We start from the raw sequence: 22,306 nt of genomic DNA on the forward strand, positions 1-22,306 counted from the left end.
TTTTGTTGTCAAATAGGAAATTGGATAGAGCAGCTACCGAAGATGGAGTAGGATCTAATATCCAACACGTCAATTTCGTGGGTAACGCGAAGTGTTTTCGAAAACAAGGTTGTAGCCATAAACGCCTGCTAACTTCTAATAACGGACATTGAAATAAAATATGATTGATCGTAGCCACCGACGTACGACAATTGCAAAGGTTAGACTTGACCAATTTCATGCGGAATAAGTAATCCGGAGTATACATATGGTTAAGGCGCATACGAATAATAGTAGTAATCTGACGTCTAGTAGAGGGGTGTTTCAGAAACCACGGAGAGCGCGGGACAGTCGGGAGTAGCGAATACAAGTGGCGACCTGTACGACATGCGGGATCACTCCATTCAGTCTGCCAAAGCAGGCGTATGTGGGAGAGACAGCTACTCCAAAATTCCATGAACGGCAACATCCCTGACCGAGTGCGGCTGCCTGAGCTAAGCGGTCCGCCAAGTCATTACCCGCTATGTTTGAATGATCCGGAATCCAAATTAAGGTAAGCCGTTTGTCTCGTAGATGAAGATCGAAACATATTTTACGAATATTTTGAACGTACCAATGTGATCGGGACCGGGGATTCTGTATGGCGCGTAGCACACTCAATGAATCAGAAGCAATAATTGCTGTAGTGAGCTGGGAATATTTAAAGTACAGTAGAGCTTGACGGAGAGCGAACGCTTCCGCCATAAATACAGAAGACTCATGGGGAATGACAAATTGTTTAGAGATGTTTAAATCCAGGGAGCAAAAAGCCGCCCCCACTCCAGGGGGGTGGGAAATTTTGGATCCATCAGTATAGAAGATTGGAGCTAATGAGTGAACGTCTGGAGACAGACTTCGATGGAGATATTTTCTAGCACTTTGTGTCCGGGCCGGGCCAACAAGTGGGTCACTACCAGACGTAGGCAATATCATATCGGGAACGTGATAGTTAGCCTGGAACGGGATAAGGGAATGTGCTGAGGACGGGCTACGCAATATAGAATTACGAAGAGAACTGAATTGATGATAAGCCCATGCTAATGCTGGGCAACGGTGTAGCGGAGTACCTTTCTCTTGAAAATAGCAAACTAGTAATTCTAATTTAGGTAGCAGCGGGTGGGAGTTTAAGGAGAACTTCCGCAGCAGAAACTTGGTGGTTATAACTTTTCTCCGCAAAGTCAATGGAAATTCCGCCGCCTCAACTAGAGTAGCATTGTTTGGTGATGCTGGTAAGACCCCTAAACACAATTTAATAAACTGGACCTGAATCGAGTCTAATTTGGTAAGTTTTTGCTTAGCCGCCATGTCGAGAAACCCCGAGCCATACTCCAATGAGGAACGAATAATATTTCGATATAAGAGAAGTAACATAGTGGGATCAGCTCCCCAAGACCGCTGTCATAATGCAAGAAATAGTGTTTTTTGGGCAGCAACTTGCCTACCAGGTAGTTAACCTGGGCGTGCCAAAGTAACTTTCTGTCAAGGTAAGTACCTAGGTATTTAGTAGACTGGACTATCGGTATTGTGGAGCCTTGGAAGCGGATTGGTGGATGAGCCGTACGCCGAGCCCCGGAAAAAATCACTGCACGGCATTTATCTAAGGATACTTCAAAATTATGCGCCAGAAGCCAATGGCCAAATTCGTTAAGGGTAATATTTAATGACGAATAAATGTCGTCAAGTGACGGGAGGCTGAAATAAATTACCAGATCGTCAGCAAATTGGATCATACGGGCCCTGCGCGTAATAATTTTTTCTAGGGACATGGAATATATTGTGAATAAAATCGGACTTAAAATATCCCCTCGAGGGAGCCCGAGAGAAGTCGTACGTGCGGGTATTTGTGGGAAATATTTCAGTTGAAGGGATCGATGCAGCAGCATGTTCAATAGCAAGTTAATGAAGTGGGGAGGAAATTTATAATTGAGCAATTTTTGGCAAAGTAGGTGAAGATCCACATGATCATAAGCGCCACGAATATTTAAAAAAATGGCCAACAACGGTTCCTTCCGACATCGTGCCAAAACGATGTCGGTGACCAAAAGGTTAATAGCATCCGATGCAGAACGTCCCGGAAGAAAGGCGAATTGAAATCTTGGCCACAAATTATAAAAATCGAGAGACCATTTAAGGCTTTCCAGAAGGATTTTTTGGAAAATTTTTCTGAGGCATTGCCCCAGGTAAATTCCCCTGTAACTGTCAGGTAGCACAGGGTTCCTACCTGGTTTCAATAAAGGTACGAGGTAAAATGCATTCCAAGTGTCAGGGGTTCGAGCCATCTGGAGGCAGTTATTGAAAATCATTAATAAATGCTGACGAGCCGACAGGGGAAGTTGTTGTAATTTGGAGTACGATATCTCATCCTGGCCTGGTGTCGAATTATGTGAAGTTTGGATTACCTGAGTTAATTCTTGAGCATCAATGGGGTTCGTGAGTGACGCAAATTGGTTAGCGTCACCGGGAACAGTGAAGTTAAATTTTGGGGTCACAAAATCCGCCGTGAGTTGATGGAAAAATTGTTCCAAGGCCTCCATATTGTAGTGGGTCTTCGATGGAGTATTAAAGAGCCGGTTTGATAATCCTGCAATTGCTCGCCATATTTTTTTTGGATGTCGACTGTCGATTGAGGGAGGCAATGAAAGTCTTCCAAGCTAGGCGGCGTTTTTCATTGAATACCTTGGTGGATTACGCTACAAGTACATTATAATGTAAATACGATTGTAGTGTGCCCAAACGTCGAAAGGAACGCAGAGCCGTTTTCCGACGTGAAATTAAATCTGCACAATCCACGTCCCACTAGCGTGCATAGGTAATGGATTTGGGCCGGAAATGCGGTTGTAGCGGGTGGTAGAGATTTAAATATTCAGTGATAGTTTCAGTAAAAAATGTATAAGACATCTGTTGATCATTTAAACCCGAAAATTTGTGGATTAGAAACTGTTGAAAATGGGAAGTATTGAAATGGCGCATTCGTCTACTCGATTTGACCGGGCTAAATGTTGCTGTCAGGCTATCAGCCAATCCAATTAGGATAGGGAAAAGGTCACTGGCGTGCGTGTCCTGTATGACCTCCCAGTCCATGCGGTGTGCCAAAGTACTTGAACACAGAGTTAAGTCAACCGCACTCTTATTTGTTAGAGGGGCGGAAATCCGCGTAGGGGTGCCGTCATTCAAAATACGTAAATGGAGTAAAGACGCTATTTTAGCTATTTTAGCTATTTTATTGCCTTTGGGGCACGAAACTTCGCATCCCCAACTTTGGTGGTGCCCGTTGAAGTCGCCCCCTATGATAAATGGTTGAGGGAGCTGCGAAAAAAAGGTAGATCAATTATCATATGTGCCTTGGATATGTGGGGGACAATATATAGAAATATAATATATGTTTTCCACAACTATCGCAACCACCTGTGTACCAGGTATGCTATAAGGTAAGGCTACCGGTGAAAATTGTAAGGTGTTTGACACTAAAATACAATAACCAAAATTGTCATGACGTAGACCTGTATAATGGGGTATAGCAAAACGTTTATTCAATGCCAACCATGTTTCACTCAAGAAAATGATGTGAGGTTTATGAGAATCCATTGGTAGTAAAAATAATTTGTGTCGTTTAGCGATGATACTATGTGCGTTCCATTGAAGAATTCTCATTGTGGGAAACAGATGAAGTTAAGGGATTGAATAGAGCCAGTAATTCCTCCTGCAGTGTGAGTAACATTTTGGGCCAGTTGGCAAGGTTAGGGGGTGCACTTGCATGCGCTGATAGTTTGTCAGACATAATGGAAATGGCTTCCGCTAACTTGTTTGAATCCCGGGAGAGCCCTTGTTTAGAGGTTCCAGCTGAATCAACCTGCCTGGGAGGATTCGGTACTTTAGTTCCGGATACTGAGGATATAGGGGAAGTGGATGTTGTGCCCGAGTGAGGCATTTTAAGGATTGAACGATATCCTTGGAGATCGTAGCCAGGCGACCAATCGTATCGAGGGGGGACAAAGAGACTACCGCTGTAAATTTACGTTTTCGGGGCAGTGGAGGATGAAAAACCTGCGGAGCATGCTGGAGGGGAGGGAAGTGTTGTAGAGCCAAAAGCGGCCGGAATCTATTATTGTTCGGTGTGAAAAAAGAATCTGAGGAGAAAGTCACTCCTTCTAAGGCCTGTGTTTTTTTCATTTCCTGTTGTCGTTTATGTTCCGGACACTGTAGCGATCCTACTGAATGATCCCCTGAACAGTTGAGACAAAGTCTGGTCGAGGTCTAACATTCGGTTGATTCATGTTCCTGGGCGCAATTGGCGCAGCGCGGGTTTTTTGCCCTACAATTTTTTCTGGTGTGTCCGTATCTTTGACAGCGCCGGCAGATCATGGGTTGAAAAACAAATGGTTCCACTTGAGTACGTACTCGATATATTGAAATTAAATTGGGCAGGGACTGACTTTGAAAAGTTAGTTTAATGGTGCCTGTTGAAATATAAACAACCTTCCCATCCTGAGTAGAGCGGCGTTTCATGCGCTGAGCTCCCACAATGGGGGCGGTCGATTCAGCCACCTTACATATTTCCTCCACTGACAAATCCTTATCAACACCACGGATCACACCTATCTTATATAAAGCCGCGGAAGGAATAAATGCTTTCAGCTGTTTTTCTTTTAGGACCGGGTTGGTGAGGAATTGATTAGCTTTTTGTCTATTCTGAAATTCAGTCTGTATCCTCTGTCGACCACGTCTAGCTATTTGAGTAACACCCTCAAATTTTCTATCATAAAAGAGTTTTCCTAACGCCATGGGATGAATGCTTCCCAATTTCTTACTGGCATCCAGTGCCTCCACGAATACCAAAAAGGGGCCCGTATGTGTATCACCATATGTCTGGGTTTCAGTTTTACAGGAAAATAAATCAACATTGTTAGATGGAGCAATGTTACTATTAGGTTCGTTAGGTGCAGGAATCACCGATGTGTTTTCTATCGAGAATTCTCTTTTATCCACTTCAATGGCTTCCTCCTCCATACCGAGACACCCACTCAACTCCGCCATGAGGTTCGGAGTGAGGTGGGAATTTAACACATAGAATACTCACAACCTCTCACCGCTCCCAATGCAGAACCGATACAACACAAGAGAAGACACACACCAAACTGATCCTGTGCGCTGACGACACTGAAAAGAATGCTAGAGCCGATAGCCAAACGTCTACTCGCCACCAGTCACCAGCACGGAAATGAGGCCACAATTTTCCCTAACCTTAACTCATTGAAAGAATGTAAATTCCAACAAACTCCGTCTCAAGATAAATAAGCTATCTATCTAACTTCAACATAAATATTTGGTCGACATACACACGCATTTGAGGCTCAATGTGCCCTCTCTCTGTTATATTCCATAACATTTCTCGTTTAGGCAAGTTACTGAATTCATATGCGCAGTTGTAATGTAAATAATATGTATTTGTACTTGGGAATATATTACCGCATTTATAGGTATCATGAATGCATTTGGTCAAGATCACCATCATAAAACATATCACAATATTCTCGTAATTGGAAGAAAGCATCTACAATTGACATATAATCCTGTCATAAATTCAATTCTACTTCAATGAATTCCATCCATACCTTGGTTTAGCTCATCTCCGCGGTGTGGTCAATTTCACGTACCTGTATCCTTTCACATAATTCCTTCCCTATAATAAGTGTGGCATGGCATATCCTAAGCTGCAGGCACTCCTTGGCCTATACGTAATACATTAATAAACCTTCGCATTTCATATACAACATCATACTTCGTCGAGTTACCACTATTGTAACCATATTTCCACATTCACTTAACATCTTAATTATCATAGCCTCCATAACAACATGTCGCGATTATATTCACTTTACCATGTCAAAATGCCACAATTCCTTTCTTATAAACGCATTTCAATATCACTATTTATCATAACCCTAAAGCTGAGTTCAATGCACTTATTGCGAAACAAAGAGTACAAGATTCTATGCATTCATTACCATCGCGCATACCAAACGTGACGTAGACATATAGCATAACCAATATGAATTCATTGCAATTCCTCAATGTGTCATTACTATCAGCTGTTATTAAAGACACTTCTTTCAACTTGTAGTTACTCACGAGTTATTCTGACCAATATGCGGTGATGTATATATATATGTAACATACAAGAATCTTATTCTACACTGCTTAATCGTATTACTATGGACTTAAATATCTCACACATCACTTTCATTATTCACTTGCACTTTAAATTCCACGGTTTCTATAACCAACTTATCGGCACATGCCAAAAGCACCAGTGTACACGAACCAAAAACTATGTAATTAAATAATTTAAATGACTTAGCTCGCTTATCGTTACATCTGGTCAGCTGTTCCGCCTCCACTCGGATGTAGTTGGCTCTGCGGTCAGGTCATGGGTTGGTCGTCTGGTAGGTCCTTGGCCTCCTCATCATGGGTTGGTCGACTGGTTTCCCACTGCCTTCCTCATCATGGGTTGGTCGTCTGGTTTCCCATTGCCTTCCTTATCATGGGTTGGTCGTCTGGTTTCCCATTGCCTTCCTCATCATTGGTTGGTCTTCCGGTAAGGATGTACTGCTGCCCAGCTTGGTCCATCATGCGTATTTAGCAAGCCATCATCATGCTACTTCTGTTAGCAACAAAAATGCAGATTTCAGAGCAGTAAATAGCCATGGTATGTTCCATTCGACGATAATAATTCCTCAATTGTTATTTCTTTTTGCTGCTCTCAGAGGTGAATTTAATTTCATCGGGTTTAATTTCTGCGTATATATATCTATATAGGCTGCTTCCTGCAAATGTCGAAAAATTGTTCTTCTTCTCTTGAAACAAGATCAAGGTAGTCCTCTTCCCGTAAGAGAATCTTTCTCCTAGGTTTCACTTGCTTCTTCCTTGTAGAATGTAGCTCAGTTGCTGTCGAGATCCTCCCACGCTTATTTCGTCGTATCTTGCTTATTTTTATATTTTTTTATCAGCTCTTCTTCGTCGGCTGGTGAATTATGTCGTTTCTTTTACTACGACGATCCCTTTTTCTCAAGTACCTCTACTAAATCTTTCCGTCTTCTTCAAATTATGTAGCGCGTTCGCCAATTGCGTCTTCACTCTCCGATGAAAATTTTTAAGATAGAGTTTTTTTTAACAATCTGTTGTCTTATATTTTTTTCGTAAAACAATTCACTTGACAGTCCACTGTCCGTAGTGCCTTCAGTATTTGACCGTTCCGTGACGTGTATGGCCTTCAATAATATCGCATTAGATATCTATTCCTTGCATCTTATAGATCAGATGGGCCATACCTTCACTCGGCGCCATTTTGAAAGCTGTCTACGAGATGTAAATGGGCACAATATACTTTTTATTAATGAAATTTATTTCTTAAAATGGAAGATAGTTGTGCTTAAATAAGAGTTATTTAACACTAATTCCAATGTGTTTACGTTGTTAACTAATGTTATGTAATTTAAACTGTTTTCTTAAAAGAATTTTGAAAAAAATACTATCCACAAAATACTTCTGAGCACTACTGTATAATTCTTCATCAACTTTAATGACAAATCAAGGAACCCATAATACGATGAACATAATGTCAGTTCAGTGTAGGCAGAGAGAACAAATCAAAGAAAGACAAGAATTTACAAAAATACCAGGGCAGTCTCCGCATCCTCATGTACTGCTATCTTCAGTTATATAGGCGATCTCCTCATTAATCCACGTTCTTCTACACAGATCTCTTCTTAACCTGCAAAGGGATCATTTTCTCCTTCCCATCTTCATCAGGAGGGTGGACATCGATGCTCATTGAGGGGCCATCATTAAAGATCTTCTGTTTTGATGCAGGAAGTGTAGGATAGTATTGAAAATGTGCTGGTGGATGGTGGTGATTATTGTTTTAAGAGGAAGTTGGCTTTACGTCGCATGGACACAGATAGGTCTTATGACGAGGATGGTATAGGAAAGGACGTGGAGTGGAAAGCAAGCAGCTGTGGACGTAATTAGGATAAAGCCCCAGCATTTGCCTGGTAAGAAAATGGGAAACAGTTGAAAACAATCTTCAGGGCTGCCGACAGTGGGTTTCGAACCCACTATCTCTCGAATGCAAGCTCACAGCTGCGTGCCCCTAACCGCATGGCTAACTTGCTTCGGTACATCAGTCTCTTTTCAGATGGACTCTGCTATATCGGAGTGAAAGTTGATTGGACTTGGAAGAAGTTTCAGTACATTAGAAAAGAAACTGCATGGAACTTCCAAGCAGGAAAAACCTGTGATTCTGCTCAATACATTATGTGAAATGAAATGTCGTATGACTTTTAGTGCCAGGATATCCCAGGATGGGTTCGGCTCGCCAGATGCAGGTCTTTGTATTTGACTCCCGTAGGCGACCTGCGCGTCGTGATGAGAATGAAATGATGATGAAGACAACGCATACACCCAGCCCTCGTGCCGTAGGAATTTACCAATTAAGGTTAAAATCCTCGACCCGGCCGGGAATCGAACCCGGGACCCTCTGAACCGAAGGCCAGTACGCTGACCGTTCAGCCAACGAGTCGGACAATACATTGTGTGATCACCTGTGGCAGCAACACCACTTTGCCAGTAATGCGTCATTCTGTATATAAGATTCCTAATCACATTTTGTGCCAGTAACTACCATTCCTCCTACAGTAGAGCTTGGCTGCATTGTTGTGACACCAAAATGCACGTTAAGTTAGCTAGACTACCAGGGAAGAAGTAGAATAATAATAATAATGATATTGATGATAATAATAATAAGAAGAAGAAAAGAAAAAAGGAGAGGAAGGGGGGTACACCAGAGAATCGACAGAGTGAGACAGGGAACTCAGGATTCTAGAGTGGAATCTCGATTCTCCGTTTTTGGAAGGACCACGGGGGGAAAAAAATGTATACTTTTAATCTTACAAACGCCCCTAAGCCAAATTAAACTACAGCCCCAATGGGCCTTCTGCCTACCAAGCGACCGCCCTCGGTCCGAAGGCCTGCAGATTACGAGGTGACGCATGGTCAGTGTGACGAATCCTCTCGGCCGTTATTCCTGGCTCTCGAGACCGGGGTCGCCATATCACCATTAAATAACTCCTCAATTAAAGGTAATCGTAGACTGACTGAACATGGAACCAGCCCTCATATCCAGGTAAAAATGCCTGACCTGGCCAGTTCTTAGTTTATGGAAATCTTGTATCGTGCAGATTAGGCCTATATCGACCATTAAAGGTTATGTTGAACTTGAGAATATGGTTTGAATGTATCAGTCCTGAAGTTCTCGAATGCATTATATTTAGTTCTGCTCGTCACTAATCACAATCAAATTGGAAAGAGAAAAATATCATTAACACTTCCGAAATTACGATTATTCGCGACTTTGAGCCCAGCTGGAAAGCGCTCTTGCTGTACAAGTCAGTACGAGTGCGAAATGATACAAAATGTTTAAATGTAACGTGCGCAAATAAAACGACTGCGGCTTTTATAACATTTTAACACAAAAACATGAAATTCCCAGTCTTAAAAGAGGACGAAAACTGCAATAGGCAATCCCAAAATCTCGCATGGCTTTATGTATGTAAGGTGCAACATCTGTTCCGGTCTCGATAACATAATCGTATACGATAATATTGAAATACTAAATTTGTGTTACATAAGAAGGAGCAGTTTCAATTCCTGCCTGAAAGCCCAGTGACTATACAGTGCCCGGAGGGAAATGCCGAAAAACTGTTTGGCGATACACTCGAAGAAAGTAAAAAATAAACATCTAAACATGGATATAATGTAGACGTTTTGCAAGTACGAACATTTGACGAAACTCGTTCCATCTTCAAATAGAGCTGTCGAAATGCACTCTGTCTCCTTCCTATTGTCGTGGGCACTCTCTGCTTTATGATTTCTGATGATTTTCTAAATAATACTACCCAAATGCGATGCTAAGATGATCCCTTATGCAGGTTCATAGCCGATCGCTTTTCCGGTACCGTACAGTACTTCTTCAAATTACCGGTACCGCAATGACGGGACGTCAACACCAAGATCCTTAAGTATGCCGTAGCCGTCCTTTTGTAAGATACAGTTTCTTGAAAAACGCGTGATCGAGGATTTAGCGTTGATGGGACTGAAATTTCTGGACGGTTGATCCGGGAAATCGTTTCTTCGAGGAACGGATAATGCGGGATTTTTACAACGTGATTTAATTAGGATGCTTGCGGGACCACGTAATTTGAATGAATAATACGGGAAAACGTAGTTTCCGGGAACGTATAATCGAGGTTCTACTGTACAATGAATTTACCCACCAGGCAGCTTGTTACAGACTGAACTGATATCCCTAACAGAACTTGGACAGCTGAATCCATTCCTTGGACTGAAACCATGTGCAAGTGGTGCAACTCGCCAGCTGAGCTCTACTCTTGGAGAGTTTGTGTGTAGCAACTTGTCCCTCTCCCCAACAGCATCCCAAACCTACTCTATGGGATTTGAATCTAGAAGTAGCCTATAACAGGATACTCCATGAACTGAATATCTTCACCTAGCAAGAAATCAACCCCCCTGGTATAGTCAATGAGGACGAGCGTTGACATCCATGAGAACAAATGTTTACAAATTGAAATAAAATTCCTCATTCTCTCCAGATGTAAATCCTTCAAGAAACATCTTGGAGACTGAGTGAGTTCTGTCATGTTTGTGAACAGAACCTTGACCCACTATTCACACAGTCAAGTTGACGAGTTGATTGCATATATTTAGGGGTATCCTTTTTTTATAACATCAGAAGGCTACAAATCTTGGCCTTCTTTGGATGGTTTGTGGGGATAGCGATGTTTCAGATGCTGCTACAAGGTCTGATGTGAATTGGTATGCTCTTCTCTCACAGTACGTTCTTACTGTGAGTTCCATATAATGATCTCTTAATTTTGTCACCCGGAGTCAAATTCAGGCCTTGTTTCCTGTCCCTACACCGTTCTGCCACATTCAAGAAACAGCACAATGAATCACTCTCATCCATCAGGCCGCTTCAGCATTGTAAACTATCCTGTCGTAAGTCATACAGTTTCTCACCACTAGAGTGCAGTTTTCAAATGACCTCTGTCTTCCATAGCTAGAACTTTAAATTTCTGTACACATCTTCACCTGTTGATGAGAAACTGATCCTGGTAGCATGTGTGAGGTTTAGTTTCTGTACCGGTTAGAACGAGCTTTGCTCGGAATCATTGTAAACTTTTATTTATACTTTTTGAAGGGTGATAAATTATCACGAAAAAATATAGTTATAAATAAGTCATTTATTGTGTATTTTGAACAAAAATATGGTAACTGTTTAATAATTATTAATGGAGTACAACCTTAATTCTAAAAATAGCCGGGCTGAGTGGCTCAGACGGTTAAGGCGCTGGCTTTCTGACCCCAACTTGGCAGGTTCGATCCTGGCTCAGTCCGGTGGTATTTGAAGGTGCTCAAATATGTCAGCCTCGTGTCGGTAGATTTACTGGCACGTAATAGAACTCCTGCGGGACTAAATTCCGGCACCTCGGCATCTCCGAAAACCGTAAAAGAGTAGTTAGTGGGACGTAAAACAAATAGCATTATTATTATTAATTGTTAATTATGTTAAACATGTTAACCAGCACGTCTTTCCACACTATATTGTGAGAATGATGTAGATTCTCCTGTGGCAGTAGTACTCCTAATGTGTTCGGCCTCTTGACTCTAGAAAATGACATGTAAATGTTTAAAAACTGATGTTTATTAGGTCCTCGCCAACAAACTTGAAAGTTTGGCCCTGCTCTTTGTGCACTGAAATAACAAGTGCATGTCTTGCTTGAAAGTGATGTTGTTGCATGGAACATCCTAGATGAGGGTGATTCTAATAATATGCGTTTCTTTGCTAGATTTTTCACCTGTGATGATTTTATGTCTTTGTGATAAACGTTATGTTCGTTTGAAAATTCGGATCTATGAGGGACCAACTTCATGTCGTAGTTTCACCGATACTTTGGTTTTACATTGTCTACTAAAGATGTTACTTCTTGAAAAGATTTAGGATGGTTGAATCAATATATTCTTAGTCCATTTTTGTTGACCATACACGTCGCATGGCTAGTGTCCTGGAGCGTGAGATATTTGGTGAGGAATAAATGAGGAGGACCAGTACCTCAACTAGGTGGTCTCATTTGCTATACTGAGCAGATGGAGATGGGAAGGGATAGGCAAGGAAGAGGGAAGGAATCGGCTGTGCCCTTAAGTTAGGTACCATCCCGGCATTTGCCTGGAGAAGAAGTGGGAAACCACGAAAAACCGCTTTGAGGCTGGCTGAGGTGGGAATCAAAACCCCTCTACTCAGTTCGCCTCCTGAGGCTGAGTGGACCCCGTTCCAGTCCTCATACCACTTTTCAAATTTTGTGGCAGAGCCAGGAATCAAACTCGAGCCTTCTGGGTGGAGGTGGCAGCTAATCATACTAACCGTTACTCCACGGAGGTGGGCATATGGAGTATGCAATTCCAAATTAAGATGATAACCATTGTTACTTAAGTGTAAAGACTGCAGAGAGTGCACAAACCTCATTATAGGAGAGTATATTAAACCTTCTGTGATCAGCCTGCTCTGGCATTCTACATAAATCTTTAACGTGGTTGGTGGCATTCCTTGTGCAGTAGCTTGCCGATTTACTTCCTCTTCTAGTTCTCTCATCATTGTATAGACCCATAGATAAACATTGTGCACTCTTGTCTTGCCAGCAGACGATAGTCACATTAATGTAGTGAAGTACAATCACTTCGTTGACACAAACGTATTTAAAACAACCTGGTGGTGGACAGTCTAATGGTAAGAATGCTTGCGACTACTGGGACTTGAACCATTGAAGCTGGGCACCAAACCATAAGATTTACGTAGACGCCTTTACAACCTCAGCCACCACATATACTGCTGGATCTCTTCACTAAACAGTGTAATTGTCGTACCCATCATTATATTGTTTTTATAAGCCATTCTTTTTGAAAATGAGACTATTACCAATCAATTTCTAGTTCCAAAAAAAAACCTCTAGTCTGTGATTTTCATCAAAGTCTCTAGGGCCATTTGGGGAAAGCTAGTACATACAGGAATTGCTTGTTTAATAGTATAAGATGTAGCCCTGTGATAATTGTCGTAGGACATTAACTCCACCTTCTGTTTCAAACACTGCACTATGCTCATAGTATAATATTTGCTTGCACTCTGGTAAATTTGGTAGCATTGCTTGAACACGAATTTTTGTTTTGTGGTTTTCCTTTTGGACACTAGTTTATTTATTGTGTTGTGTTACTTTATTTAGATGTTTTGACTAATTTTGTTAATTTCATTCTTTTTCACAGATCTCTATAGTGAAGATTTGCCTAGTGACGCACCTCGTTCTTATCGTGGTCAGGCGGTGAAATACTCTTATTACATAACTGTTGGTATGCAGAGGGTCAACTGCCCAATAAAATTACTGCGTGTCCCGCTGCGTGTACTTCTGACTGAAGGTAATGTTAGTCATAAGGTTGAAAAGAGGGAAAGGAAAACTAGAGGGGGGGGGAAGACAAGAGCATGGACAATTAGAGTTGGTAATATTTTGTAATTACTATGTCATCAGTCAGAGAGAAAGAAGAGTCCATTGTGGTACTGGAGACTGTCAGCCACTTGTCTCTTAGAACCATCCTGGACTATCCAAGAACAACCACCTCCTCTGCCAGTTTTTCCCCCCCTCTTCACTTGCCTTTTTTACCCTGGCAGAAAATGAAATCCTAACACCAAGAAGACATTTGTTTAGAGGAATGGAATTTAGACTAAGCAATTGTCTAGGCAACATAGTTATTTGATTAAAGTTTCCAGGTCACATGTTCAAGTATGGTGGTACATTATTAAACGCTGTAGTCGCCTCAGATTTGAATGCTAGGATGCAAACGCACATGCATTGTATCATACAGGTGCCATACGTCATTTTGTGGGATGGGGTCAAATCAGCAACAGTTAATGCTGGTAATGAATAATGCTGCATTTGTCATCCCATAATGTCCCATACTTGCTCGTTGGGCGAAAGGTCTTGTGATCTCGCAGGTGAGACAACTGGTTGACACTCTGTAAAGCATGACGGGTGACAGCAGCTGTATGAAGACGAGCGTTATCCTGTTGAAAAACACCTCCTTGAATACTGCGACTGAATGGCGGACAAACAGTTTAGTCACCAATCTGATATACGAATCCGCTGTCAAATTTCTTGGAATAATGACGAGAGTTCTCCTGCTCAAGGTAACAATTAAGTAAAAGGTTCCACCTGATCGATACTTTTTTATTATTTAGCATTTGCGTAAATTTTTCATTAAAAACTTACAGAACATGTTTTGATTGCTTTGCAATAGTCATCAGCTGTTTCATTTAAAGCTTAGGTGAAAAAGCATAAAACATTCCATAATTAAAATTAAAATGTGTTAGTAAGGGACGTTTAAGTGGTGAGGGAGGGTGGATGGGGGGTGTTGTGTTTGTTAGTTCAGATTAAAATTATGCAAATTAAAAACTATTCTAAACTAACACCTTGATTTCATTCGTTGTCACTTGCACTGGTTCATTATTAAGGATAGGGGTAAGTTTTTAATCTTTACAGTTTCATTTTTTTATATGCAAACAATTTCTTTAGGCAACATACCCTCAAATAATTTTTAATTAATAGTAACCTTTTCCTGCCGGTTACAGGTCGTACTCCAAACTATCCAACTTAATGAAATCTGAACAATTCGACCAACAATCTACATAATCTCCACTTAACAGTAAGAAAGGTCTAGAAAAAGAAGGAACACTATACCATAAAGACAAGTGTGCAAGAGCATTATCGGAAAAGTCGAACTTAATAATGAACCAACGCTCACTAAATGTACAGCATGTATTTAAAGCAAGCTTGCTTTGCAAGGTCAGAGTGGTGTTAAATAATGCACAAATTTGAATAGGCATCATCTTTCAGATGTGCAAAGATGCCTCCCAAATTTTGTTCATCTTCATTTTTCGCCATTGTATGAACCTCAAAATTTGCTCTCCATTATCCATTCCAGCCTATACTTTCCCATGGCTTCTTCCATTGTGTAAAGTTCCTCATGCAACACCCTAGTAACTGCATCATTACCTGGGCAAAAGTGATTGATAATGAGAGAGGCCATCTCATTGAGCGAGTTGGCTACATTGTCAAAAACATATCAGATGTAAGGCTTTTCAGGCGTTTTGCTCTATTAACCAGCGTTTCGTCTTAGGTCTGAAACTAGACTCATCAGAGTGGGATGTGTCAGACCCTACCCACTGATCTGGGGTGAACACAGGTGAACTTATCAGAAGCCCTTATAAGAGACACAGTCTGATAACTGCATACGGGAGATAAATCTCCACAATGGAATTATTGCCCGCCTAGCAATTCCGAATGGAAAATTCTAAATTCCCATGGAGGGAATTAGATATTTTTCACCAATAGAGCGTGTCCTGTGCGATTAAAGAATGAAGTGGATAGTAACTGCAAGGTAGCTAAGGAAGACTGGCTGAAGGAGAAGTGCAAGTATGTCGAAGCTTGTATGATCCTAGGAAAGGTAGATACTGCATACAGGAAAATCAAGGAAACCTTTGGAGAAAAGAAATCTAGGTGTATGGATATTAAGAGCTCAGATGGAAAGCCACCTCTAGGAAAAGAAGACAAAGCAGAAAGGTGGCAGGAACATATCCAACAGTTGTATCAAGGTGAAGATAATTTGGTTCTGGAACAAGAAGAGGCTGTTGATGCTGATGAAATGGGAGACCCAATTTTGAGGTCAGAGTTTGACAGAGCTGTGAGCGATCTAAATAGGAACAAGGCACCTGGAATTGATGACATTTCCTCTGCATTACTGACTGCCTTAGGAGAAACCAGCATGGCAAGGTTATTCCATTTAGTGTGTAAGATGTGTGAGACAGGAGATGTCCCATCTGATTTTCGGCAGAATGTTGTTATACCTATTCCCAAGAAAGCCGGTGCTGACAAGGTGTGAAAACTATCGTACCATTAGTTTAGTATCTCATGCCTGCAAAATTTTAACACGCATTGTTTACAGAAGAATGGAAAAACAAGTTGAAGCTGAGTTGGGAGAAGATCAATTTGGCTTGAGAAGAAATGTGGGAACACGTGAAGCAATCATGACTTTACGTCTGATCTTAGAGGATCGAATCAAGAAGGACAAGCCCCTCATACATGGCATTCGTAGATCTAAAAAAGGCATTTGATAATGTTGATAGGACCAAGCTATTTAAGATTCTGAAGGTGATTGGGATCAGATACCGAGAACGAAGAATTATCTACAATCTCTATAAAAATTAGTCTGCAGTGATAAGAATCGAGGGCTTTGAAAAAGAAGCAGCAATCCAGAAAGGAGTGAGGCAAAGCTGCAGTTTGTCCCCCCTCCTTCTCAATGTTTACACAGAACAGGCAGTAAAGGAAATCAAAGAGGAATTTGGAAAGGGGATGACAATCCAAGGAGAGGAAATCAAAACCTTGAGATTTGCCGATGATATTGTTATTTTATCTGAGACTGCAGAAGATCTCGAGAAGCTGCTGAATGGTATGGATGAAGTCTTGGGTAAGGAGTACAAGATAAAAATAAATAAGTCCAAAACAAAAGTAATAGAGTGCAGTCAAACGAAGGCAGGTGATTCAGGAAATATTAAATTAGGAAATGAAGTCTTAAAGGAAGTAGATGAATATTGTTACTTGGGTAGTAAAATAACTAACGATGGCAGAAGTAAGGAGGACATAAAATGCAGATTAGCACAAGCAAGGAAGAGTTTTCTTAAGAAAAGAAATTTGCTCACTTCAAACATTGATATCGGAATTAGAAAGATGTTTTTGAAGACTTTCGTGTGGAGCGTGGCTTTGTATGGAAGTGAAATATGGACGATAACTAGCTCAGAAAGAAAGAGAATAGAAGCTTTTGAAATGTCATGTTACAGAAGAATGCTGAAGGTGAGATGGGTAGATCGAATTACAAATGAAGAGATACTGAATCGAATTGGCGAGAGGTGATCTATTTGGCTAAATTTGATGAGAAGAAGAGATAGAATGATAGGACACATCTTAAGACACCCAGGACTTGTTCAGTTGGTTTTTGAAGGAAGTGTAGGTGGTAAGAATGGTAGGGGTAGACCAAGGTATGAATATGACAAGCAGATTAGAGCAGATGTAAGATGCAGTAGTTACGTAGAAATGAAAAGGTTAGCACAGGATAGGGTGGCATGGACGGCTGCATCAAACCAGTCTATAGACTGATGACTCAAACACACAACAACAACAACATGAACTGGAGTATAACCTTTGTCTGAGACCAAGGGGTGAATATTAAATCAAGAACAGTTTAAAGATATTGACATTAAAAGTTCCACCTTTATAATACCTGAGAAAGATGGCGCTGGGTCACCATGACCCATCACCACACGTTTGCTTTCAATTCCTCAATCGGCCAGTAACTGCACTTCCTCCTAGTAGTACCTTCCTGGCGGCCCCTTCCCTACACAACCCGGCCACCATATCTCAGTTCGCGCCCATTCCTTGTGCATTGTTGACATGTCCGGGTCACAGTGACCCATTACCACTAGTTTCGCTTGCAGTTTGTATCCACTTTCATACTTTTAATTTGTTCATACATTTGTTGCTTGCTTGTTGTTTAAAGGGTCCTACCATCTATGGCCATTGGCCCTCGTACATTTGTATTTTATCAACACTTTATCCTTAATTTACCTGCAATCAAAGGACATGTAGTGGTTCTCATTTTTTTTTTTTTTTTTTTTGTAATGACAAAAACATGGGATCAGGTGTATGGTTTACAGGAATTTCCTGAAGTTATTAGGACAGAAACTGGTTGTGGATTTTATGAGATTGAGACTGCAGCCAGACGAGTCTGCCAAAGAGATTAAGGTCTGAAATCTTATTTATACTTGAGAAAGATGAGGGAACTCTCACAGAGGTAACAGAACCATTACGAAAGCCCTCCAAAAAGGAAGTGATGTGAGTTTTGTCCCGACAAGAAGGACACAAAAACATATCATTCCTGTCCTGTTTGTAACAAGTTTGTTCGTGGAAATCAAGGATAGGTGGTATGTAATGACTGCATGTAAGGCACACATATGGGCGGTCTGTTGTCTATGTAAGACACCTAGAAATGACATTTTTATAACCGTATTACTGAATACCAGGTATTTTTTTATTTTTATTATGAGCTAGCTCTAAACCAAACCAAACCAAACCCCATGGCACTACAGCCCTTGAAGGGCCTTGGCCTACCAAGCGACCGCTGCTCAACCCGAAGGCCTGCAGATTACGAGGTGTCGTGTGGTCAGCACGACGAATCCTCTCGGCCGTTATTCTTGGCTTTCTATACCGGGGCTGCTATCTCACCGTCAGATAGCTCCTCAGTTCTAATCACGTAGGCTGAGTGGACCTCGAACCAGCCCTCAGGTCCAGGTAAAAATCCCTGACCTGGCCGGGAATCGAACCCGGGGCCTCCGGGTGAGAGGCAGGCACGCTACCCCTACACCACGGGGCCGGCATGAGCTAGCTCTAATAGGTATAAATTTGTAATTCACTTCCTTCCGATTTAATAATGTTGGTGTAGATTGGTAACACATTTATTTTTGATTTTAATTTGAGGACATCTGTAAATGTACGTCAATGTATATGATTTTATATAAACATGACAGGTTTTAAAACATCCACATTCAGAACATTCGATCATGGTGACCCAGTGCAACCTTTCATGTTAATATCTTTAAAGTGTTCAAAGTTGACAATACGGGCTAAAAATGTCATATATTACTTACAAATACTGGCCATTGGGTATCATTCTAAAGCACGTATTTGGACTGTAGAAGGAAAGAGATAGACTATGGTGAGAGCCTGGGAGAGATATATTTGTCTAAGGAAGCATCCAAATGCACCATATTTCATTTTAGAAAGAGTGATTTGGTAACAAAACGAAAATCGACTATCATCGTACGGAGACAAGGCGGAATAGCCATGTTCAAATGCTGGAGTCCCTTAATGATCAATACGATGTAGTCAAACATAACTACTGAGCAAGTGGCGGTGTGGTTTGTATCAAGCGCCTGTGATCTTGCATTCGGGAGATAGTGAATTCGAAACTTTGAACCCCAGCAGCCCTGAAAATGATTTTTTATGGTTTCCCATTTTCACATCAGGCAAATGCTGGAGCTGTACCTTAATTAAGGCCATGGTAGCTTCCTTCCCCCTCGCCCTTTCCTATCCCATCATCGCAATAAAACCTATGTGTGTTGGTGCGACGTTAAGCAAATTACAAGAAATAAAATTCATTCTAAACCTGTATTGTTGACCTTAACAAGTGTTATGGTACTGTACAATTCAAGGCAGCACACAGGCTGACCTAGCTGGTGCGAGACGGGCGAGGATACTTCTCCTATATAACATCTTTATGAAATCAAGCCTGGCATTCGTCTCGCAGACTTTTAAGGGAAATTCCCCCTCAAGAACAGTTGATTCTAATAGGAACCACAGCCTTCAGCAAAAAGTGTAGAACTTATTTTATTTAATTCTTGTTTTCAGAGAAGTGTAAAAATCTTAATATTTTAACAAATACTAACTTATATATTTATGCATTGTTACATACAACAACAATATCTTTCTATGAAGATCTGTATTCAACTAAAGTCCATTATTAACAGATCTCAAACTTAACAACCACGATGTGTTCTTGTGTGTAAAATGTGTGTTATGGAAGTTGTATGTTTTATAATTGTGTTTTTTGACTAGACTTAATAGTTTTAATTTAAGATGCATGCGTGATAGTGTGACGATATTTAATGTGTCAGATTTTGGTCAGAGACATGACTAGATACCAAGATTATCCAGTATCTAGAAATGTTAAATATATCCTTGTTCTCTTTGTCTTTTGAACACTGATGGCTGAAGATGTCTTCCAGTGAGGTCAAACCATGTACCGTGATTTATTGTTATTCTGAAAAGAAATAAATTGAATTGTTCTGTAAAGGTAGAATATCTCCTAAAACTGCCATAACATTTGTAAAAAAAAAAAAAAAAAAAGTAAGAAAGAAAAGAAAAAATGAAATTGCGTGTGGCTTTTAGTGCCGGGAGTGTTCGAGGACAAGTTCGGCTCGCCAAATGCAGATCTTTCGATTTGACTCCCATAGGCGACCTGCGTGTCGTGATGAGGATGAAATAATGATGAAGACGACACATACACCCGGTGCCAGCAAAGTTAACAAATGATGGTTAAAATTCCCGACCCTGCCGGGACTCCTGTGACCAAAGGCTAGCACGCTAACCATTTAGCCATGGAGCCGGACTAAAAAGAAAATAAATTTTGCTGAGCAGCAGAAAAAAAAGGGTCGATTGTGGAAGACTGTAGACTGAGACTGAAAGGAGAAAATGTTTCCACTCTTCATTTGGTTCTCCTTTGGTGTTGCAACATTCGTAGGAAACAGAAGGCGATTGTCAGATACGTATCTGCTCCTGTAGGAAGTGATAAAGTTAGCGGATATACTGTATATCTGTAGCCATTAACGTTAATATTGCAGTGATAGAAGTTATCTTTTGATGGATAAAATATGAACATGCGTACCCAAAGTTAGCTTTGCTGGTCAAAAAGAGTTTTTTGTATTCCAGACACCAGTACTTCCAGCGAAAGAAACTTTATTAAGGCAGAAATTGTTGTACAAGTATGAAGAACACCATTATCTCCAGAAACCAAGCATGCTATTCTCATTGTGCACAATAAAGCAAATATCTGAGCTTTAATCAGTTTGTTTCTGTGCCATTTCTCTTTGTGTTTTGGTAGCTTGAGCACCGTATTATAATTTTTTTTTTCTTTTGCTGGTGGCTTTAGGTCGCACCGACACAGATAGGTCTTATGGCGACGATGGCTTAGGAAATGCTTAGGAGTTGGAAGGAAGCAGCCGTGGCCTTAATTAAGGTACAGCCCCAGCATTTGCCTCGTGTGAAAATGGAAAACTTTCTTCAGGGCTGCCAACAGTGGGATTCGAACCCACTATCTCCCAGATGCAAGCTCACAGCCGCGCCTCTCATGGCACGGCCAACTCGCCCGGTCCATATCATAGTGGAAAGAAGCAGATTTTAGGTTTGTTAGGGAATATAATTTTCCTAAATATGTCAATGAAATGAAGTGCTAATATTATGTTTATGTTTCTTTCCTCAGGTTTACATACTTATATGTTCGTTTTATATATTTATGCAGCAATCTGAGAAGATGAATACTAATTTTTTTATAATGTCAAATATAATTCACTTTGAGGAAGCATGTGTTAGAATTAATATCTCCGTTTGTTATTTCATTTTGTTTTCTTCTAGCTTTATGAAACACATTATTGCCTACGATACTTGCAACGTATTCAGCATAGTGTATATTTTTCAGGGTGCAAGTTACGTAGTCTCCCCTATTTAGTAGCAGTTTTCAGCGCTGAAATATGCATTTTTTCCTTCAGTTTTCACATTCATTTGTTCATTTTAGATGTTTGTATATATAGTTGTGAATGACACTACATAACAAAATTTGACAAAGTTTTTGTTTATCATATTAGTGCCATTATTTTGTATGTGATGATGAATTTTTCAATTTTCTTAAAAGCTACGAATATTGCATGCTTATTTAATACAACTGGAGTCCTATAGAAGAAATTTAACATATAGTACCTCAAGAATGGGTGGGAACAAGTGCAAAACATTTTGAATAACACATTCTTCATACAACAGTGGTGACATTCAAAAATGTTAATTAGAACATGACCTTGTGACCCCTCTGCTCATACTATACCCCACACATAGTCTCCCATCATAGCACAGTCCCAGCATCCCTGATACCTTGTTTCCATGCAGTGAATGTCTTGGTTAAAGCATTTACCAAGTTCTTCACTTACAGCTCCTCAATTTGGCCTAAAGAAATGAATATGAGAAAACAAATAGTGCATTTTAATCAACATTTTACATCCAAGTACATGATGACTCTACATCAAATTCTCTATCAGTTACATGTAATTCTCACTTCTATTGTCCCAAAAAACTGTTGCAATACCATTCTAAGAGCATCTCAAGCATTTCGTTCATCATCTCTAAATTCTTTTGATTTTATCATCACACGCATCTGAGGTCTGGTGAAATCTCCACGTTTAGTTTTGCTTCAGATAACTTGGGAAACATTTGTCTGATGATTCCCAGAGCCTCAA

At 40.6% G+C, this 22,306-nt stretch overlaps 1 pseudogene; it reads left to right on the top strand.

Annotated features, from left to right (window-relative positions):
- The window catches only part of LOC136862700 (RAB6A-GEF complex partner protein 2-like), a 231,439-nt pseudogene that overhangs the window by 74,206 nt on the left and 134,927 nt on the right, over nucleotides 1-22,306 (top strand).

The sequence above is a fragment of the Anabrus simplex genome, chromosome 2 (genome assembly GCF_040414725.1).
Source record: "Anabrus simplex isolate iqAnaSimp1 chromosome 2, ASM4041472v1, whole genome shotgun sequence".
NCBI lineage: Eukaryota > Metazoa > Arthropoda > Insecta > Orthoptera > Tettigoniidae > Anabrus > Anabrus simplex.